A 13,360-nucleotide genomic window follows, 5' to 3' on the forward strand; every position below is an offset into this window, starting at 1 on the left:
GGAATCACTAAGAGTTTGGCTGAGGCCAGGCAGGTGCCCTGTAAGGTTTGCATTCAATAAAGGCAGGAAAATACACTCAGATATAGTGATGGGCTACTCTGGTCCCCATGCAATGCTATTATCAAAACGAGACTCATAGATCTGAACGCAACATTACGTATCCACAGCCAAGTGGCCTGATTGGTAGCCTGTCCAGTTGAGAATCTTGGCTGCTGTTCATTCTGCCCTGAACTTGACTAAGGAATACTTTCTAACCTTCAGGCAGGTGGGCAGAGATTCAGAAGTGAGTTCTCTGTATAATTCCTCTAGTCTTCTTGCTCTAACCCAGATGCAGGGCCGTGGTTCTAGACCCTTAGAGCCTTTACCCTTCCTCTGTCAGCACCATGTGTCCCTCCTTGTGAGGGCCATGAAGTTAGCCCTGCTGAGCTGCTTCTAGAGAAGCTGCTGTGGGATGTGCCTCTTGCTCCATTGTGTCACTCACCCCAGGGCCATAATTTTCCCCAGGTTCTCTGGGACAGTGACTGAGCACAGCAGGAGTATTGGAACTCGGGCACATCTTCCTGCCTGGGGACTCTTCTAAGGGATGGTGGTGGCCTGGGGCTCCCCGTAACCTTTCCCTCATTTTCTCCACAATATGCTGTGGTCTGAGGTCCTTCCTACATGATACCCCACCCCCTTCCTTCTCTCCTTCCACATGTGTCATCCCGCATCCCAGTCTGAAGGCTCTCCCTGGCTCCTCCTGCCCCCTCTCCTTTATTGTTCACAGGCGGGTCCCTCAAGGAACCTCTTCCACATCTCCATTTTGGTGGCTGTTTCTTTGATGACCTTAACTGACACATTCCTTGACCTTCCTCCTATGTCTTCCTCCCTTTACTCTCCCTTACCCTCCATTCAAATCTCACTCTCCTCTTGGCTTTAGGGTTCAGCCCAGGCTCTCCTTCTCTCCTTCCCTGCTAGGCAGGGTGAAGGGTGGGGTGGGGATGGTGCCTAGGATTTTACAGGTGGAGGTAGGTAGGGCGATGGGTCTTCTCATAGCAAAGATGAACTTGGTGCTCCTATGGATGTTGCCTGTAACTTACACTGAGTCTTCCATAACTTGAGTTTATCACAAAAAGCCACATTCTGTTTCCTTAGGCTCCATAGATTCTGGATGGAAGGACCAGGTCTTGGCTTGGTGGGAGAAAGAGAGGGGCTGGTGGAGCAGGGAAAAGTAGTATGTGATGGAGGAAAACTCACCTGACAAGTAAAGCATGTCATCTGAGTTCAAAGAAAAGAAGAGTCCATGAAAGGTGAAGAGAACTTTTTTTTAAGATTTTATTTATTTTATTTATTTATTTATTCATGAGAGACACAGAGAGAGACAGAGACATAGGCAGAGGGAGAAGCAGGCTTCCTGCGGGGAGCTATATGCAGGACTTGATCCCAGGACCCCAGGATCATGACCTGAGCCACAGGTAGATGCTCAACCACTGAACCACCCAGGTGCCCCAAGAGAACTTCTATTTTACATTAAGCTCCCCTCCTCAGTGCTTTTTGGTTTTGTTCCTTTTGCATCTATTGACCATTGCTCAAAAAAATCTTGCTTTTCAGGGGTGCCTGGGTAGTTCAGTTGGTTAAGCATCTGACTCATGATTTTGGCTCAGGTCATGATCTCAGGGTCATGAGATCAAGCCCTAGGTCAGGCTCCATGCTCAGCATAGAGTCTGCTTAAGATTCTCTCTGTCTCTCTCTCTCTCTCTCAAATAAATAAATAAATAAATAAATAAAATCTTTTTTAAAAATCTTGCTTTTCATGGGTGACTAACCCATACTCCCTTTTCTTGCCTTACATCATTGGTCCCCCTATGTACATTAATTCAGCACAAAGAACACATAAGCGAATTGCTAAAGTTACTCATCACTAGGATTTATTTCCCTTGCATTCATCTCTATCAAAAGAGGTGTATTTTTAAACATAAATATATTTAAAATTTTCATAAACTTGCTCCAGGCAGTAAATTACAGGTACAGGGAGTAAATACACAGTTCAATTGAGAAGTTACTGGTCATTCTGTTACTGAGGGTTGGGTGCCTTCTTCAACCCACGTGCAAGATGTATAGTCACAGCCAATTTGCAAAACATGTAGAGACTTCGAGGAGAAAAGCACCATTCTATTCGTGCCTTATCTAGATAGACTCCTGGTATCCTGGCTGCAGACCTCTAGGTTTATCTGGATCTGCACACACATCTGCGAGAAAAACCCTGTGATGTCACATTACCAGCAGTTGCTGGATTGTAATAAGTCTCCAGCAGGAAGCACTTTATCCTAAAGTTTCAGAATGGTCAGGAGAGAATGGAAAGCCCTTCTTTCTGCGTGTATCTACAAGAGCAGCTTTCCAAGGGAATTCCTAGCTATTGTTCCTTCCCAGACTCACATTGTGACAACTAGGAAAAAAATCACACCTCTAATTTCAGCACCACTTTGCTAGAATTTATCTTGGCCCAGCGGACCCTTAAAAATAGTTACTTGACTTGAATATCCTTCAGCCTCCTTGTAGACAAGCTTAAAAGGCGGAGCTCCCTCTCCTGTGCCCCTTTTGTTTTCCAGACACACGACAGACTCTAAGGAGCACACAGCCTGCCCTACACAAAATGTTCAGCAACAGAGTCGGCTACCTCATTAAGTAAATCTCCTTGCCTGGAGGAAACGAAGTTAAAATAACATTGAGGCCCATCCCCAAGCCCGCAAAAGAGAAAAAATGTTAAAAAACCAGGGCCGAGAACATCCTCTCTTGTGCAATGAGTATTGCAGAACAGCCGTCAAATGGAGTTTCTAACATATATTCGCATTTTCCTAAACACAGTCTGGATCCCACAGTCTCCTTATATGTTGTAGGTCCAGCTGACATTCACCCCCGGAGGGTTATGCTGGTGGAAACCATCACTCAGGAAGTGGCTTTGCCAACCCCGCTTGTGATGATATCTTCTTACTGAAAGGCAAGAGCACCATTTCTTCTGCTTTTCAGTAATAAACACCTGGAAAGGAAAAACATGGTACTCTGAGCAGAGACCTGAGAGGTCGGCTGCCTCCCAGCACTTGCTGGACCCCGTGCACACCCGCCACCCCAGGTGAGGGAAACGTGGGCTGTGCTTATTAACCCTCCAGAGAATGAGATCCCACCATACCCCTCGGCAACTTCTCTGAGTTAAATTCGTGCCAGCTGTTTCTTCCAGGCCTACTCGTTGCAGTGGGCCTAGCTTCCGAGAAAAGCTCCCATTCAGACTGACTGCGGTGACCATGACGAGTACCCAGGAAAGTGCAAAAAAACAGAAAGAGGGAGAAAGAATCAGCCCTAGAAGGAGAGGACTGGAAGAGAGAAATTAGATAACAATTTGGGTGTTGAGTATAAGCATGGGCACTTCATTTTACAGCCATGAAAGCACTAAAAAATACCCCCTCAGAAAGCCATGTCTTACTAGTACATGTGGGGTTCAATAAGATGAGAGCCACTTTAAAGGTAATAAATTTATCATATTCCTCTTGACCCAGGGAATAATAATAATGAAGGACAGAGTTCTTGGGGTTATACATCATTTTGTCGGTGTGTTTGTCATAATTCAATGTCTAAGGCATCACACCTACTTAGCCAATTCTTACTGACAAATTTGTACTCACCAGGCGTCATTTTCAGACTACTGGTGTCGGATCCTCTTGAATGAATTTAGTATAGTACCCCTAAAATCCTAGTTTAGGTACTCTTCTCTCCCTCCTAGTTGCCACAAATATCTATTACATCGGAATTACCTGGTTTGTTTCCATATTAGTGTGCAGCATCGAATATGGCTTGTTAGCATGGTTTACCATATTTTCTGGGCATAAGTGTTTACGGGAAAAACTTGAGATGTGTACAAGGTTTTGGACATGTGACTCATATAAACTGGAATAAGAGCGTTGTTGCTAAAACCTAGGGTTTGCTTTGAAGCCTCATCACAATGTTCCTGGGAAACCATTAAGCAAAATGCCCTGAAGGATAGGAAAAATCGCATTGAGCAATAAAATGTCAACAAACTGCAGAATTTGAACATCAAGCACTTTCATCTAAACATGCCCTTCTCTCCTTTCACTTGGCAGGGGTTTGGTTTTTAAAAAGTAATAAACTCTAGCACTCCAGTTGACCTGGGGATGTGTTTAAGAAATCCAACCCTAGAGCCAGAAGCATTATGACCTTTAATGTGGACTCCCCACCTCAGAAAAACCATAGAATGAGAAATATAAACAGAAAAGGAGAGCAGAAATCTATGTCTCAATTGTCTAGGTCTCAGATTTTTTTTAGAAGAGGGTACACAACTAAACTCCTGGCCAGAAGGAACAACCTTAAATCTGTTTAAACAGGTGTCTAGTACTTAGTGTCTCACGAACAGCAAATTAATATAACCATAGCACAGTGTAAGAAGGATACAAACAAGGAAAACCTACCCACAAGGCTGTGTAACCTCATAAACCTGGGGCAAACACAGTTTGGTCTCAGAACAGGACTGCACTCAAGAAAACAGCTTCCCACAACCAAACGTAATTTCAATAACTCAAACCCTTTCCTTGGGATTCCTGAGAATCATAAAGGGGATCCGGATTCAAAGACCATAATATTTATGAAAAACCCTCTTTCTTTTTCTTCCTTCTCCCCCTCATGCTAGATGCCAATCCTGGGCCCTTCCATTCACAATTCCCCATAATTCCTCTCAACACATCACTCTCCTCTTTCTACCTATCCTCACTATTTTCTGTAACACTTTATCATATATACGGTCCTTACCCCTCTTGTAGCAAAAAAAAAAAAAAAAACTCCTACTTGTAGGAATAAAAACAATCATAATCCATCATTTGGCTGGATGGGGAGGGGAATAGATGGCGATCATCCATCATTCATAATTTCATCCCAACAAAACTGTGTCATGAGTAAAGACTACTGGTGGGGCAGGTCTGTATCTTCAGTATACCTTAAAATTGAGACCCAAAAATATCTGAAAGGCATAATGTGGGTACATTATGTTTACAGAATTCTGTAGAATATGTTCACCTAGAAAAACTCAGGTGTATTCAAGCACAGAGAAGAAGATCTCTGTTCTCTAACTCAGAAAAAAGGAATTTCGTTTTGGAAAGAAAAATATGATAGGTTACCAAATGGAGGTCTAGAAGTTCTCAGAGAAAGAAGCCCAAGAAAGCATCAGGTGCCCTGGGAAATGTCACACAGTTTGGAGTAGTATATCGGCATTTGCTTGTACATGACTGGCATGAGTTTTCTCATAGGTACTATGCTACCAAATCAAGGGTAGTGAACCCAAATCCTAGAAGACTCAAGCTGTGACCTAATCAAGCGAAACTGACTAAGTAAGAACTATGACAGCATGGAAAGAGCCTTCCCTATCTTAAGTAATTACTCTTTTCCCACTAATTCTCATCACATAGGAATGTTGGCTTAGTGTTGCCAGATTCCCACTTGCCCAGGAGAACCTGAAAATCCAGATGCTATATGTAAGACCCTCCCCCTGCAATCTTGGATGTTGGCAGTCGACTATTTTTCATCTCTGTGTTTGCCAAATCACCATGCCTAAGGGCTGATGCAGCAGCACAGACCACAGCAACTCTGGGGGAAGAAATTAACTGTGTAAACAATGTAGGCTCAGGTCTAAGAAGTCAGTATCAAAATGGAAATTACCTTGAAAGAGGATCCTCTTTACATAACAATCCCACTTTGTTAGAAAGCCATACAATGAAAAAAACTCTTAGTTACACAAAAACTAACATGTGAGGATACTTATCACAACAATTTGTAACTGAAAAAAAGGGAAACAACTAAGTTATCCAACAGTAGGGGCTTAGTTTAAATAAATTTTATGTGATATATCCATAATGTGCTAAACTCTGCATGAAAAAATGATGCTGCAGAAATTATCAGAAAGATGTTCCTGATATTACTGTTAAGTCAAAAAGCAGAGTATAGAGTATAATTCCATTTCCTTATGTGCTTATATGTTTGTGTGTATATATCCTGCTCAAAGAAGAATTTACAAAGGAAATTAGAAAAAGGCTTTAAAGTGAAAAATAGTGAAAACACAATATATCAACATTTGTGGGATGCAGTGACAGCAATGCTAGGTGGCAAACTTTTAGATTTTTATGCTTATATTAGAAAAGAAGTTTAAAATCATTTATATAAGTTTCTACATTAAGAAGAGAAGCATTTAAACCCCAGGTAAATAGAATGAAGAAAATAATGAAAATAAGAGCAGAAATCAAATAAATAAATTTTGAAAATATTTTTAAAATAAAAAGAGAAAAGTTTATTAAATTTTTTTAAAAGAGCAGAAATCAGTGAAAAACAAAATAAACCATAGAGAAAAATCTGTGGGGGAAAAAAATCTAGTTATTTGAAAAGATTTGTAGAATTGGTAAACCTCAGACTGATCAAGGAAAAAAAATATCAGCAATGAGTCATTTTCACTATAGACCCCATAGCCTTTTATAATGATAATAAGAAAATATTGCAAATAATTATATGACAATAAATTTGGCACCTTTTAGAAAAAATGAACAAATTTCTTGGAAGACATAAATTGCCAAAAATTGACACAAGAAGAAATGGAAAAATCTGAGTAAGTATTTATATCATAGAATCCTGTATCTAATATATAAATTGAATTAATGTTTTTTTTTAAACTTTAGGAAAACTTCAAAACTTCAAGATAGCTTCACTGGTTGACTCTATCACACATTTAAGAAATGATGCCAATCTCATAGAAACTCAGAAGCCAAGGAGGGGAAAAGATTTCCTAATTTATTTTTTTTCCCTGATTTCAAAACCAGAAAAATACATGAAAAGAAAAGAACCTATAGATAAATATTCCTTATGAAAATAGAAAACAAAAATCTTCAATAAAATTTTAGCAAACTGAAGCTAACAATACAGAGAAGAATAATACTTCCTTACCCACTGGGGTTTATTTCAGGAATGCAAGGTTGTTTTTTTTTTTTTAAGATTTTATTAATTTATTTGACAGAGAGACAGAGAGAGAGAATACACAAGCAGGAGGAGTGGCAGGCAGAGGGAGAGAGAGAAACAGTCTCCCCCGCAGAGCAGAAAGTCCAATGGGGTACTCAATCCCTAGACCCTGGGATAATGACCTGAGCCAAAGGCAGTTGTTTAACCAACTGAGCCACCCAGGTGCCCCACAAGGTTGATTTTTATAATTTTTAAATCATTCAATACGATGTACCACAATACAACAATGAAATAGTATATGATTAATAGATACAGTAGAAGTATTTGACAAAACTTAATATCCATTCATGAGTAAAACCTTTTAGCCATTGAGGACAAAAGAAACATTTTTAACACAATAAGCATGTTAGAAAAGCCTACATTCTACATATTGGTGACAATTTTTCTATTTTCCTTGAGATTAAGATTAGAAATAAAGCAATTTAATTGCTGCAATTCAAATTATAATGGAAATCCTGAACAACAAATGTTGGAAAGGATGTGGAGAAAGGGGAACCCTCTTGCACTGTTGGTGGAAATGTGAACTGGTGCAGCCACTCTGGAAAACTGTGTGGAGGTTCCTCAAAGAGTTAAAAATAGATCTGCCCTAGGACCCAGCAATTGTACTGCTGGCGATTTACCCCAAAGATACAGATGCAATGAAACGCCGGGACACCTGCACCCCGATGTTCATAGCAGCAATGTCCACAATAGCCAAACTGTGGAAGGAGCCTCGGTGTCCATCAACAGATGAATGGATAAAGAAGATGTGGTCTATGCATACAATGGAATATTATGCAGCCATTAGAAAGGACGAATACCCACCATTTGCTTCAACGTGGATGGAACTGGAGGGTATTATGCTGAGTGAAGTAAGTCAATTGGAGAAGGACAAACATTATAAGGTCTCATTCATTTGGGGAATATAAAAAATAATGAAAGGGAATAAAGGGGAAAGGAGAGAAAATGAGTGGGAAATATCAGTGAGGGTGACAGGACATGAGAGACTCCTAACTCTGGGAAACGAACAAGAAGTAGTGGAAGGGGAGGTGGGCAGGGGGTTGGGGTGATTGGGTGATGGGCACTGAGGGGGGCACTTGATGGGATGAGCACTGGGTGTTATGCTATATGTTGGCAAATTGAACTCCAATAAAAAAAATTTAAAAAAAAATATATATATATATAATGGGAATCCTGGCCGGTGTATTAATGTAAGGAAAAGCAATAAAATGCTTGCAACTTGGAAAAGAATAAAATTGTCTTTATTCACATATCACTTGATTGTATACATAGAAAATCCAAAGGAATCTACAAAGTAAGCTACAAGAATTAATCAGTCAGTGTTGCACAGTCTCAGGATACAAGGTCAATAAACATAAATAAGTTGCATTTCTATGTATTAGCAGTGAATAATTGCAAAGTGAATTTTAAAAATATTTTACAATAGCATCAAAAAATAAGAGACTAGAAGAAAATTGAACAAACTACATGTAAGACTTGTACACTGAAAACTACAGAATTTGCTGAGATAAATTGAAGACCTAAAAACACAGGAATAAACTTCATTTATGGATTTAAAAATTAAATATTGTTAAGATGTCAGTTGTCCCAAATTGGCCTGTTGTTTCTATACAATCTCAATCAAATTTATGAAAGGATTTTATTTTTTCAGAAATTGGCATATTGATTTCAAAATATATAAAGAAAAAAAATAAAGAAAATAAACAAAACAAAACGTATAAAGAAATGCAAAGGACCTAAAAAAGCCACAATAACTTTGAAGAAGATGAGGATTTATACTCCTGGAGTTCAAGATTTGCTTCAGAACTACAAAAATAAGACCATTGTGTTGGCATATGGATGAATATATAGATCAGTGAAGCAGATCAGAGTCACAAAATAGACCCACATAAAAATGCTCAATTGATTTTTGACAAAATTCTCAAGGTAATTCAGTGGGAAAAGGATAGAATTTTCAAGGGGCCCCAGGACAATTGGATATCCGTGTGGATGTGAGGGTTAATTTTATGTGTCAGTTTTGGCTGGGTCACAGTGCCCAAGTATGTAGTCAAACATTATTCTGGATGTTAGGGTTTTTGTTTTCATTTTTTGGATGAGATTAATATTTAAATTGGTGACTGTGTGAAGCGGACTGCCCTCCCGAATGTGGGTGGGCCTTATCCAATTGGTTGAAAGCTTTACTAGAACAAAAATGTGCCCTGAGCAAAAAGGAATCCTACCAGCAGATGTTCTTTGGACTGGAGCTCTAACTCTTCCCTCAGCCTCCAGCCTCTGCTTCAGATATTGAACTTTCCAAGCCTCCACAACCACATGAACCCATTCCTTAAAATCTCTCTCTCTCTCTCTCTCCTTTTCTCCTCCTCCCTCTAGACATTCCTGACCAATACAGTTGATAAAAGAAACCTGAATGCTAGAGCATAATAAAAATGAACTCAAAAAGGATCATAGACCTATATATAAAAGTCTAATGTTTGAGGGGTGCCTAGGTGGCTCAGTTGGTTGTGTCCGACTCTCGATTTTGCTTTAGGTCATGATCTCAGGGTTGTGGGATTGAGCCTCACATCAGGCTTTACCCTTGGCAAGGAGTCTGCTTGAGATTCTTTCCCTCTGTCCCACCCCATGCTTGTGTGCTCTCTTGCTCTTTCTCTCTAAAATAAATTAATCTTTAAAAAATGTTTTTAATAAAAGTCAAATATTTAAAGAATGAAGCATGGGAAAAATACTTGTGACCTTGGATTATAAGCAAAGCTTTTTCTAGATAGAAAAAAAAATGTCACTCGGAATTAAGCAAAGTAAAAATTTTCACTCAGCAAAATACACCACTAAGATAATAAAAGGTAAGCTATAGATAGCATAAAATATCCCACAGTACATATTTCTGAAAAGGGATTTAAACCCAGAGTATATAAAGTACTGTTACTTGATTTTAAGAAGATCAGCAAAGTATCTGAACCAGTACTGCACAAAAAAGGCAAACAGGTGACAAACACACACTTGAAAAAGTGCTCACCATCATCAGTCATTAGGGAAATACAAAACAAAGCAAAATTAGACACCACGGATAGAAACATCATCTAGTCACAAGAATGGCTAAAATGAAAAACACCGACAATAATGCCAAGTGTTGCCAAGGCCGTCAAGCCCTGAAACTCTCTTACACTGATGGCAGGAACACAAAATGGTATAATGTGAAACATAGACCAACTACATTTACTCAAGAGAAGTAAAAACATACCCACAAAAAGCTTATGCCAAAATGTTTACAGGGCACCTGGGTGGCTCAGTGGTTTGAGCGTCTGCCTTCAGTTTAGTCGTGATCCTGGAGTCGGGCATCGAGTCCTGCATCAGGCTCCTCGCAGGGAGCCTGCTTCTCCCTCTGCCTATGTCTCTGCCTCTCTCTGTGTGTGTCTCATGAATAAATAAAATCTAAAAAAAAAATAAGTTTACAGAAACTTTATTCATAATAGCACACAACTGAAAAAAAGCCCAAATGTCCATCAACAGTTGAACGGTTAAACAAATCTTCATACATTCATACGATGGAATACTACTTAACAATAGAAAGGAGCAAATCTGGGCAACATACAGTTATCTCAAAAGCATTTTGCTGAGCAAGAGGAGCCTAACACAAAAGGACATATACTGTGTGATTGCTTTACACAAATTTCAAGAATAGCCAACTAATCTATATTGATGCAAAAAGAGTACTGTTGTCTGGTGGATGGATCTGGGCGGTACGGGGGGATGCAGGAAAGTAGCATGCAGGAAATTTTACATGTGCTGGAAATGTTCTGCATCGTGGCTAGGGTGGTAGTTTCACAAATGTGTATTTCTTTTAAAATTCATCAAACTGTAGAGTAAAGATGGATACATTTTATTGCATGTAAATTATACTTTAATAAATCGATAAAGTAGATTTTTAAAAAACATTTGCTTATGGGGTGCCTGGGTGACTAGCTAGTTAAGCATCTGCCTTCAGCTCAGGTCACGGTCTCGGGGTTCTGGGATTAAGCCCTGTGTCAGGCTCCCTGCTCAGCTCAGAGTCTGCTTGAGACTCTCTCTCTCCCTCTCCTTCTGCTGCTCTGCTCTGCTTGTGTTCTCTCTCAAGTAAATAAATAAAATCTTCCTTAAAAAAAATTTGCTTAAGACTGTCCCACTCCTGAGATGCCTGGGTGGCTCAGTGGTTGAGCATCTGCCTTTACCTCAGGTCCTGGGATCAAGTCCCGCATCAGGCTCCCCGCAGGGAGTCTGCTTTTCCCTCTGCCTATGTCTCTGCCTCTCCCTCTGTGTCTCTCATGAAGAAATAAATTTAAAATCTTTTAAAAGAGATAAGTGTCCCACTCCTGCCACACAGCTGTTCAAGACCACTTGCACACTGCAATCTCCACCTGCAAACTCGTGGAGAGCTCTTCTCTATTTTCTAGAGATCTATTTGCTATGATTCTAGGGATAAGCACACACATCCTTCAGCCCTTGTCTACTCCATTAGAAGAGGCATCTATACAGGAAGTATCTCAGGTCTGGACGGCTAGCCTCACAGTCACCTGGAGTATCCCTTAAGAATACAGGTTCCTGGGCCCTATCCCTGTGGAGTTTGATCATAGGCCTACTTTAAATCCAAGGCAAATGCCACGGTGCTGTCCTGTGTTCATTGCTTGCATTTCCAGCCGCACTAGATTTGAGTCTAGTCTATAGGCTCTGTTGAAATCCAATTCCCCCTCATGTCCAGACTCACCCTACTGGACACTGGCCCCTTTTAATAACACCCCTCTCAAGCTTCAACATTGTAGGGGACAAAATGATGTCACTCTGATCATTTATACAGCAAATTATGAGGGCTCCAAGACAAGTTAAGAGCTCAGTCTTTTTGTAGGGTCCTTGGGTTCTTTCAGCCCCAAGACTCTCCAGGGGAGGAGGTTCCATGGACACAGGAATCAGCCCTACTTGTCACTAACTGCTTGTCAGAGCGCTGAGAACCCACACTTCCCCCTGGGATCTGGATTAAGGATAAAATCCTTTAATGGCACAGTGAAAATGAAGGTCTCAGCTCTGGCTCCATGTCAAGGTGACTCTAAGGGATTCTTACTACTCAACTGTTGTGTTAAATCAGAGGAGGTTTTTCTACAGCCTGTGCCACAAGACCCCTGGTTAGAAAATCTCTTTGCCTGAAAACCATTATTATTTGCCTGAAAACTAAACCTGCAAACCCACAAATATCAGGATAGGCATCAGGCTCTTCACTTAGGATTTTTACCGAAACAAGGTTTTGTTTGCTGCCTCCCAGCTTCCAGGGTAACTTTACAGGGAAATAGGGTGTGTGTGTGTGTGTGTGTGTGTGTGTGTGTGTGTGTGAGAGAGAGAGAGAGAGACAGAGAGACAGAGAGACAGAGAGAGAGAGCTCTCATGCACATATGATATGCATGCCCACAGAAGAACATATCTGAGACTACAGTTTTAATTCCATGCATTTCAGTTCCTAGAAAACCAGGTAAGACCCTGGACCATTTTTTCAAACTACAGATGTTCTGTATGCCTCATGGACTCTTTAAAATAAGTGTATTTAATCATTTGGGCTCCCATGAGAACCCAGGGGATGGGAACTCTAGCTGGCTGAGAATGAAACCAGATAAATCTCTGTGCAGAGCTATAGAGAGCTTAGGGAGGGGAAAGATTTAGAAGGCAAATGGCAGCATGAGGAAATTCAATAGCTAGAGTCCAGTAACTGGGGTGAAAAGTGAACTCAGAAAGAAAGAGGTGGGTTGGAATACAGAATGCAAGCTTGACCTTCTCTGCAGCTTTGCCTGGGGCCCTGGTGACAGCTGTTCACTCTCAACCTTCTCTACCTGTTTGCCAACAAGGGCGCTTTGGAAAGCACAGAGCACACCTTCCATGATTTAACCTAGTTTCCACTGTTGAAACACTCTGAATCTCTATTATGTCTTTCTGATTCTCTCCAGTGGAAAAGAAAAAAAGAGACAAGCCAACTACTTTGCCAGACATTCCCTCTTGTCAGAATGATCTAGACAGAATTCCCCCTGGTTTAGGATCTCTTAGGAAGCCCTAAGGCATCGTATTTTACTAAATTGATGATACTTGTAGGATTTTGTAAACTCATACAATTTTAGAATTAGAGAGGCCATTGGAAATTGTGCAGTCCCAACTCTTAATTTGAGGCATTTAATAATTTATGAAAAAATACATATTGTTATGCCCCCTACTCTAGAGGCAGGAATCAAGAATCAGAAAGAGTCTGAGGGGCAGCCCGGGTGTGTGGCTCAGCGGTTTAGTGCTGTCTTCAGCTCAGAGCGTGATCCTGGAG

This window comes from Canis aureus, chromosome 10 (genome assembly GCF_053574225.1).
Source record: "Canis aureus isolate CA01 chromosome 10, VMU_Caureus_v.1.0, whole genome shotgun sequence".
NCBI lineage: Eukaryota > Metazoa > Chordata > Mammalia > Carnivora > Canidae > Canis > Canis aureus.